The sequence below is a fragment of the Sturnira hondurensis genome, unplaced genomic scaffold (genome assembly GCF_014824575.4).
Source record: "Sturnira hondurensis isolate 20B ecotype Veracruz unplaced genomic scaffold, ASM1482457v3 Scaffold0004786, whole genome shotgun sequence".
Taxonomy (NCBI): Eukaryota; Metazoa; Chordata; class Mammalia; order Chiroptera; family Phyllostomidae; genus Sturnira; species Sturnira hondurensis.
Window position 1 is genome coordinate 185963 of NW_028077417.1, and position 10263 is coordinate 196225.

At 41.5% G+C, this 10263-nt stretch overlaps 1 pseudogene; it reads left to right on the top strand.

The window, feature by feature from the left end:
• Positions 1-7202: 7202 nt before the first annotated feature.
• LOC118987012 (uncharacterized) lies at positions 7203-7339 on the top strand (annotated as a pseudogene).
• Positions 7340-10263: the final 2924 nt, after the last annotated feature.

The window sequence follows — 10263 nt, forward strand, 5'->3', positions numbered from 1 at the left end:
TGGCTGTTTGCTTGTAAAATATATTTCCAGCCTTTCACTTTTAGTGTGTGTAGGTCTTTTGTCCTGAGGTGGGTCTTTCTTAGGCAGCATATGTATGGGTCATGCTTTCTTATCCATTCAGCTATTCTATGTCTTTTGATTGGCCCATTTAATCCATTTATGTTTAGTGTTATTATTGATAGGTACTTAATCATTGCCATTTTTGTACCAGTGTTATTCTCTGTGTCTCTCTTTACCTTCTTTAAAGCAGTCCTTTTAGCATCTCTTGCAGAGCTGGTTAAGTGGAGGTGTATTCTTTTAGACTTCTTTTTTCTTGGAAGCTCTTTATTTGGCCTTCTGTCTTGATTGAGAGCCTTGCTGGGTAAAGTAGCCTTGGCTGCAGGCCTCTGGTTCTCATTACTTGGAGTATTTCTTGCCATTCTCTTCTTGCTTGGACTGTTTCCTTTGAGAAGTCAGTAGCCAACCTTATTGGGGTTCCCTTGTATGTTACTTCCCGTTTCTCCCTTGCTGCCTTTAAGATTCTCTCTTTATCTTGGAATTTTGCCATTTTAATGGTGATGTGTCTTGAAGCGGGCCTCTTTGGGTTCCTCTTGATTGGGACTCTCTGTGATTCCTGGATTTGTGTGACTTTTTCTCTCATCAAATTAGGGAAGTTTTCCCTCATTACTTTTTGAAATCAGTTTTCTCTACCTTGTTCTTCTTCTTCTCCTTCTGGTATTCCTATTATTCGGATATTATTATGTTTAATATTGTCTTGCATTCCTTTTAATCCCTTTTCATTCTTTCTGAGCCTCTTTTCTTTTTCTTGCTCTTTATGGAATTTTTTTTTTTCTACTTTGTCCTCCAACTCATTGATCTGACCTTCTGCTTCATTGATTCTGTTTTTGATTCCTTCTACTGTGTTCTTCAATTTGGAAATTGTATTCTTCATTTCCCCTTGTCTTTTGCTGATAGTTTCTATTTCCTTTTTCATGTTGATATAATTTGCAGTGAGTTCATTGTAGCTCCCCTCTAGTTTTGGGTAGATCAGTATGAGCTCTTTGAACTTCCTGATAACCAGTGCTTTGAATTCAATATCTGATAGTTTGCTTGCCTCTATTTCATCTAACATTCTTTCTGAGGCTTCCTCCTTTCCTTTTATTTTTGTTTCTTTGTCTTCCCATTATTTGTGAGACTCCTCTTGTTAGCCTCAGCTTCTTAAATTGATCTGTTCTGCCTTCCTGGGTTTATGGTGTGAAATTCTGTGGTGAATGCCTGTGAAATTCAGTGGTGCAGTCTCCTTTGGTTATCCTGCTGTTCTCTGCTTTCACCTACTCTTTTTTTGTGTGTGATCAGTTGGAGGGGGAGGAAAAATGGTTTATGACAGCAAGAGAATATTTTATGAAATTTACAGTCATAGCTGGTAGAGAAGTGATAGAAGATCTTTAGGCTATATATAGTGTTAACCGTAACCTTCAACCCAACTTGCCACTTTTAAGAGAGGATGTACACAAGATAAATCTCTTGTTGGAGAGCAAAGGATAGTGAGTTGGATCGAGAAAGCAGTGAGGTTGCAGTCCGTCAGATTCTTGGGTAAGGTGAGAGTAAAGGGTAGTTAATAGGTGTAGTGTATGAGCAAATAGAGTTAATTACTCCAGTAATAGAATTCAGGAAACTATGAAGTGGACTAAGATCCAGACGATGTTTTGTGAAGTATTTACAGTTGTATAAAAATAGCTATTATTTACAATAATAGTAGAGCAACAATCATATGACAGACTCTATGTGATCTGCCTGAATAGGGCATGTAGAACTTTGGGTAGTGTGCTAAAGGAAAACAAGTGGCATGAATTATAGAAAATTAGCAATACACTGTGGAGGAGAGAACAGGGGAAACCTGTCAAATGATACAATATAACCAGCCAAGGCAAAGAAGCCTCTACAGAAAGAGGAGGAGTACAATAATACTATTAAAATATAAAAGAATTGAGCCCTGGCTGATGTAGCTCAGTGGATTGAGTGCAGGCCTATGAACCATGCCATCGTGGTTCGATTCCCAGTCAGGGCACATGCCTGGGTTGCAGGCCAGTTCCCAGCAAGGGACTCATGAGAGGCAACCATACGTTGATATATCTCTCCTTCTCTTCTTTCCTCTCTAAAAGTAAATAAATAAAATCTTTTAAATATATATATAAGAATTGAGAATAATGAAAAATAATAATAATACAAATATGCAGCAACTTGTGGCTTCTCTGCTATAGAAAAGTGAAATTTGTCTCTCTGTCACTACTGTTGGGAAGCCTCTTCTTTGGGTCCAGCTCTTGTCTTTTCCCAGTTCCAAGCTGTTTGTTTTGCTTGTCAGTAAAAAATTGTTTTAAAAGGCAGGAGCAGGGAGGAAAAAGTGCTATGTTTGGAAAGAAAGGAGGAGGATAAAACAGAAAAGAAGAAAAAAGAAAAGTATTGAAAGATAAAACAATAATAAAATTAAAAAGATAAAAGATTACTTTAAAAAAATCTCTTGCTGGTTTCAAACTGGCCAAACCGTTTTTTCTGGCTGCAGCAGGCTGAGGGGTGATTAGTTTGTTCTTTCTGTGAGCGCTCTCCCAAGAGCCAAACCAGCAGTGCCTCTCCCCAGTGCCCTGTGGAGGGGATCTAGGATTTCCTCACAGCCCTCTTTTCCTGGGGGTTACCATCGTGGCTGGGTTGCAGTGCACATGCATGCATTTGTGCACCCTGGCCAAGCTGCCTGGTTCCTGCGGATTCTGGCGCAAACTCATCCCAGTTCTGTGGGGGAACTCCAGGCCCTCCGCCCAACCTCGGGTTCCATGCCAGGCTGGGTGGGGAGCAGACCAAGGGGCTGTGACTATCTGAGTCAGAGCCCCACACTGCCCCTCTCAATCCTCCCGGGCTGGCGAGGGTTGATCTTGACCCTTTGTCCTTAGCACCCTCTCTTTGAACTCTAGTGAACAAGTCTCTCCTGGCGCCCAACCTTGCTTGGCCAGGGAGGGAGGGAGCTGATAACCCAGCTTTCTCCCAAGGACCCTTCGGCAGGCCCAGGGCTCCCAAAGGGTCCGAGGGAGATGCACCGGGAACTGGTCCTGAGGGCTGGGCGCTGACCCAGGTGTGCTGGGCACTGCTCGCAGTGCACTGGGCCCCCAGGCTGTGCACTGCGGAAGCCCCTGCTGCTCCTGTCTTTGCTCTGGTCCCTAAGACTCCACTGTACTGCCACCATATTCCTACAGTCTGGATCCTCTGTGACCATCATAATTTCTGGTCCCTTATTTTTATATATGCTGGGGAACTGCTGGCTGTCTGTGCTGCTCCTCCGCAGATTGGCCAGGATCCTCTTCCATGTGTACAAGGAAATGGAATCCACTCCGTCCTACTCCATGGCCATCTTCCAAGCCTCCTATAACACACTGCTCTTCATCTTTTTTAAATTCTTTTTTATTCAAATAATATATTTCTTTTCATATTGTTGTTTTTCCCATTCCCACACAGCACCCTCCCCTGAACTTGGTCCATCTTACTATCTTCCTAAGCTTTATTACTGTTGTGGTTAAGTTTATTCTTTCACACAATACACCAAGTTTCTATCCCTTACTCTCAATATATCTCACCATCTAACCTAGCATAAGCAATCTGCTTTCCGGAGTCAGCTCACATTCTTTTCCCCCTCTAACAAGAGTTTTATCTCTTTTTCACCTTTCAGAAAAGTTGCTAGTTGGATGAAATATCACGGTTATTGCTGTACTTCTCCAAAGGATCTCCTATGTGTTCTCCATTTGTTGGTACTTGAAATTCTATAGAATGAGTACTCTACCCTGTCATAATCCACTCCACCTTCACCCTGTCCCAGATCACACACAAGATAAAGTGGGAGTTGTGAATACCAGTAAACCCACTAGAGGAGAGACCCCACCAACCAAGGGGCCACCAATGGGTAAAACTCAAGTACAATAAGAAAGTTCACTCAAAAGGATAAAAAGGGCAACCCTAGAGCATTCAGACAAGGAGATAAAAGAGATTGCACCACTGAGTCCCACAGAACTCCTACCATTGAAGTTCACCCTATGAAGACAGCTAGCAAAGCAGAGCACTGGGAATCACAGAAAAAGGGAAAGAAAAATAGTCACTTAAAATCAGGAGACAAAGAAAGAACCTGAAATAGAAAGGAATGGAAGGCTCTCCACTAAAAGAGCTAAATGAAATGGAGCAAAGCAAACTATCAAACATAGAATTCAAAAGGATGGTCATAAGGATGCTCAAGGAACTCACAGACAACGACAAAGAACTGAGTGAGAACTAAACAGTATGGAAAAGGAAATAGAAACTATAAAGAAGAACCAGGAAGAAATGAAGAATACAATTTCTTTTTTTAAAGATTTTTTAAAGATTTATTTATTTTTACACAGAGGGGAAAGGAGGGAAAGAGAGAGGGAGAGAAACATCAATGTGTGGTGGCCTCTCATGTGTCCCTTACTGGGAATGTGGCCCACAATCCAGGCATATGCCCTGACTGGGAATTGAACCAGTAACCCTCTGGTTCACAGGTTGGCACTCAATCCACTGAGCCACACCAGCCAGGGCAGAATACAATTTCTGAAATAAAAAACACACTATAAGGAATTATAAGCATGCTGGATGAAGCAGAAGACTAAATTAGTGAGCTGGAAGATAAAGTAAAAAATACCCAGGTAGAGCAGGTGCATAGAAAAAGACTAAAAAATATGAAGATAGCTTAAGGGAACTTCAAGACAGCATGAAACACAACAATATTCAAATCATAGGAATACCAGAAGGAGAAGAAAAGGAGGAAGGGATAGCAAATCTGTTGAAAAAAAATAATGACAGAAAACTTTCTGAACTTGGACAGGGGAAAAACCATGCAAGTGCAGGAAGTACAGGGGAGAGAGATAATAGGGGAAAATAACAGAAGATTCGCCAAGGAACAGGTGAAATGAACACATGGACAAAGCCAAAGTGAGTAGATTCAAGGGTGGGCAGCAGAGATGGGTGGGGTGCTGTGTTGGGGTAAAAATAAAGACAACTGTACCTGAACAACAATTCAAGTTGTATAGGGGACTTCCAGCCAAGATGGAGGCTAAGGTAGACACACTGTGCCTCTTCACACAACCAAAATAAGAACAACAACCATTTAAAAACAAAATAACAACCAGACCTGATAGAAAATTGAACTTTATGGAAGTCAGACAACCAAGGACTTAAAATAGACACATTCATCCAGACTGGTAGTCAGGGCAGAGTTGGGCGGCTGAGTGGAGAGGGGTCGCAGCACAAAAAGCAGTGGCACCAGACACGCAAGACACCCAGGGCATGCAAAACGGCAGCGGGCAGACTCTGTGCATGCAGGTGACAGCTGGCAGACCCTGGGCGTGGGGTAGCAATGGGCAGACCCTGCAAGGTGGTGACTGAGAAGCAAGGCAGTGCGAGCAAGGTGGCTGGTAGACTGGGCAGTCGCACATTCATGTGCAGATAAACCAGGCAAAACTGGGGAGCAAGACAGACCATGCAACCCAGGGTCCCAGCACCAGGAAATGAAGCCTCAAAACACTGATTGGAAACACCTGTGGGTTTGAGGCACCGGGAGAGATTCCCAGCCTCACAGGAGAGTTTGTTGGAGAAACCCACAGGGTCCTAGAATATAGGCAAGCCCATTCACATGGGAATCAGCACCAGTAAGGCCCAGTTTCCTTGGGGGAAGTGACAGAAGGGACTGAAATATGTCAGAGAGCAGAGCAAGTACCATCGTTCCCTCTCTGACCCCACCCCCACATAGAGCATCACAACCCAGTGGTATGGGTTGCCCTGCCCTGGTGAACACCTAAGGTTCTGACCCTCATACGTAACAGATGCAACAAGACAAAAAAAAATGGCCCAAAATGGAAGAACAGATCAAAGCCCCAGAGCAAATACAACTAAGTGACCAAGAGATAGCCAATCTATCAGATGCACAGTTCAAAGCACTGGTGATCAGGATGCTTACAGAACTGGTTGAATTTGGTCACAAATTAGATGAAAAAAATGAAGGCTATGCTAAGTGAAATGAATGAAAATGTACAAGGAACCAATAGTGGTGGGAAGAAAGCTGGGATTCAAATCAATGGAGTGGACCAGAAGAAAGAAACAACCAAACAGAAAAGAATTAAGAAACAAGAATTCAAAAAAATGAGGAGAGGCTTAGGAACATCCAGGACATCTTTAAATGTTCCAACGTCCGAATTATAGGGGTGCCAGAAGGGGAAGAGGAGGAGCAACATTTGAAAACTTATTTGAACAAATAATAAAGGAGAATTTCCCCAATCTGGCAAAGGAAATAGACTTCCAGGAAGTCCAGGAAGCTCAGAGAGTCCCAAAAAAGGTGGACCCAAATAGGAACACACAAAGGCACATCATAATTACATTACCTAAGATAAAAATGAAGGAGAGAATCCTAGAAGCAAGTATATCAGCAATAAGGCTGCTTGCCTTATTGAAGTTCTTTTGTATATTATTTCTTATTTCTCCCTTGCTGCTTTTAATATTTTCTCTTTGTCTTTAAATTTTTCCATTTTAATTATGATGTGCCTTATGTTAGGTCTCTTTGGGTTCATTGTAATTGGGACCCTCTCTGCTTCCTGGACATGTGTGGCTTTTTCTCTCATCAAATTAGGGAAATTTCCATCATTACATTTTCAAACATGTTTTCTTTCTCTTGCTCTTCTTCTCCTTCTGGTATCCCCATTATACAGATATTAGTATGTTTCATGTTATTCTGCATTTCCCTTAACCCCTCTTTCTTCTTTTTGATTCTCTTTCCCTTTTCTTGCTCTTTTATAGATATTTTTTCTACTTTGTCCTCCAGCTCACTGATTCAATCTTCTGCTTCTTCAAGCCTGCTTTTGATAACTTCTCCTTAATCTTTAATTCAGAAATTGTAATTTTCACTTCCTCTTGGCTCTTATTGTTTCTATGTCCTTTTTTATGCTGACCCTTGTAAGAAAATTGGTTTTGTGGGTCTGGATGGGGGAGAAATAGTAAGAGTACAGAATAGAAACTAGTTGTAGCAAGAGAGAAAACAAAATTTGAAATGAAAATAATGCGAGGAAAGAGGAAGGTAAAATGGGATAAGAGTGGGGAGGGGCAAAGTATGTGAATTGAAATACACTGTAGTAGAAAATCTAGTGACTTAATATGTACAAACTTGCTGGCCAAGAAGTGAATGTTAAGGTTGGGTGTGCGGTCCTAATCCCCGTAATGTATGGAAGGAGAGGGAAAGGGCTCCAGCCCACTCAGCATCATGTCTTCGGTGCGGACCGTTTCCAGTTCGCCGGTTGTATTCTCAAGCGCCGGGACACGGAGGGAAAAAAAGAACTGAATGTTAAAAAGCTATGCAGGAAAGAAAATATCACAAATCATGAGGAAGACCACAGTCGTTTTTGTTTCAGTAGCCTCTTACGTTTACCACTGTTTTTCCCTTTCTGGATCTACCCCTGGTGATATCAGATGATGACCCTGTATGATGTTAGGCAGCTTATTCCATACTTCCAGTAATCTGTCCCTGGCTGTCTCTTTCAGTTACTAATCTAGTAACTCTACACTCAGCAGTCAGATTTAAGCACCATAAGGCAGGGCCAAATCCCTCCTCGGGTAGGGGCTATTGTTTCCTCTCAGGCTGCTATGCTCACAGGGGAGTGCTCTGACTGTGCAGGATAGTTACTGCATATGGGGGTTGGCTCAGCATCAGGATCAAGGCGGCTACTCTCTCTGTTCTCTCCCCAAGGCCTCTTGTCCCCAATCTCTCCTCAAGTCTCTCTAGTTCACTCACCCCCTCTTTGCCAGGGATCTACTGTCTCTGGCTGTCCCCTTCCATTGTTAATCTGGTCACTCTGCACTCAGCAGTCAGGCTTAAACACCCCAGGGCCTGAGCGGTTACCCTCCTGGGTTCAGGGCTATTGTTTCCCTTCAGGCTACTGCCACTCAGAGGGGAGTGGCACGCTGAGCACCTGAGCATGCTGGCTGCCACCATCTTGGGGATGACTCATCATCAGTATCCCAAGGTCTTCTCTCTCAGTTCTCTACCCCACGCTTCAGTCCTTAGTCTCCCCTCAGGAGTCACTAACCCACTCTGTCCCTGCCATTGCCAGAGCCTAGGGTAAGTGGCTGCAAATGAAAATTTGTGTATTGGCTCTTTAAATGGCTCTTTATGTCCAGCCTTCTGTCTATGCAGCCCTGCTACTTTTTGCTGCTGGTTGTTAGCTGTATACATTTTGGGGTCTGGTGCTCCAGGCTACAAATCCTGGCTTAGGGTTTAGACCCCATTCTTCTCAGGCGGATTCAACTGACCACTTAATTATTCCTCTGGCATTTCAGCCTGTGGGCACCCAGCCAGCCCTCTCAAGTCTCAAGTCTCCTTACCAGACAGGTTGTACCAAAGCTGGTTCCTCTGTCTGTCTGAAGTTATAGAGTTTCCTATCTGGCTATTGCTCAGTCGTTTGTTCTGGGTGACTTCTAAACAATTTAGTTGCAATTCCAGATTGGTTATTGGAAGAAGTTCGTGTGGCTTCCATTCACTACTCTGCCATCTTCCCTCTTCTATTAACAATTATAATATGTATCACCAAATATGTCCTCCCATTCTGTGGGTTGTCTTCTTATCTGGCTGATGATTTCCTTTCTTGTGCAAAAAATTTGTTTGATGTAGTTCCATTTGTTTATCATTTTTCTTTTGTTTGCCTTGCCTGGGAAGTATACCCAATAACATTTTACTATGAGCAATGTCGGAGATTTTGCTATGTTTCCTTCTGTGATTTTTATGGTTTGAGATATAACATTTAAGTCTTTGATCCATTTTGAATTTATTCTTGTGCATGGTGCAAAAAGGTGGTCTAATTTCACTTTTCTGCATGTACCTGTCCAATTTTCCCAATACTGTTTATTGAATGAACTCTCTTTAGCCCATTGCATGTCCTTGCTTCCCCTGTTGCATATTAATTGATTATAGAGGTATTGGTTTATTTCTGGGCTCTTGGTTCTGATCCACTGATCCATCTGTCTGTTTTTGTTCCAGTACCACACTGTATTGATTATTATGGCCTTATAATATAGTTTGATATTAAGTACTATGATTCTCCCAACTTCGTTATTTCTCAGGATCACTGCTTGTTATATGAGGCTGTTTGTGGTTCCATATAAATTTTTGAAATATTTGTTCTAGTTCTGTGAATACATCATTGGAATCTTGGTAGGAATTGCACTGAATCTATAGAATGCTTTGGGTAGAATGGACATTTTAATGATGTTAATTTTTCCTATCTGTGAACACAGTATGTGTTTCCACTTATTCGTATCTTCTCCAATTTCTTTCTTTAGTATCTTATACTTTTCTGAGCATGACTCTTTTACATCCTCGGTTGGGCTAATTCCTAGATATTTTATTATTTTTGCAGCAATTGGGAATGGCATTGTTTTCTTAATTTTCTCTGCTACTAATTCATATTGGCATATAAAATGCAACTGATTTCTGGACATTTTGTATCCTACACTTTGCTGAATTAATTTATCAGTTTTATTAGTTTCTTGTACTCTTTGAGGCTTTTCTATGTGCAGCATCATGTCACTTGCAAATAATGACAGTTTTTCTACTCTCGTTTATTTTGGATACCTTTTATTTCTTCTTCTTGTCTGATTGCTGTGGCTAGGACTTCCAGTGCTATGTTGAATGAGAGGTGAAAGCAGACGTACTTGTTCCTGAAATTAAGAGGAATGCTAGTAGTTTTTGCTCATTGAGTATGATGTTGACAGTGCATTTATCATATACAGCTCTTATGTTTAGGTGTGTTCCCTTTATTCCCAGTTTGCTTGACTTTTATAATAAATGGGTGCTGGATTTTATCAAATGCTTTCTCTGCATATATTGATATGATCACATGACTTTTATTCTTCATTTGTTTATGTGCTGAATCAGATTTATTGATTTGCAAACATCATACCATCTTTGAATTCCCAGAATAAATCCCAACTGATCCTGGTGTATGATATTTTTGATGCATTGCTGTATTTGGTTTGCTAAAATTTTGTTCAGGATTTTAGCAGCCATGTACATCAGGGATATTGGCCTATAATATTGTTTCTTTGTAGTGTATTTATCTGGTTTTTGGAGTTAGGATGATGCTGGCCTCATCAAATGAGTTTGGGAGCTTTCCCTCCTCTTAAATTTTACAAAATAGTCTGAGAAAAAGAGGTGGTAATTCCACTCAGAATGTTTGGTAAAATTCACCTCTG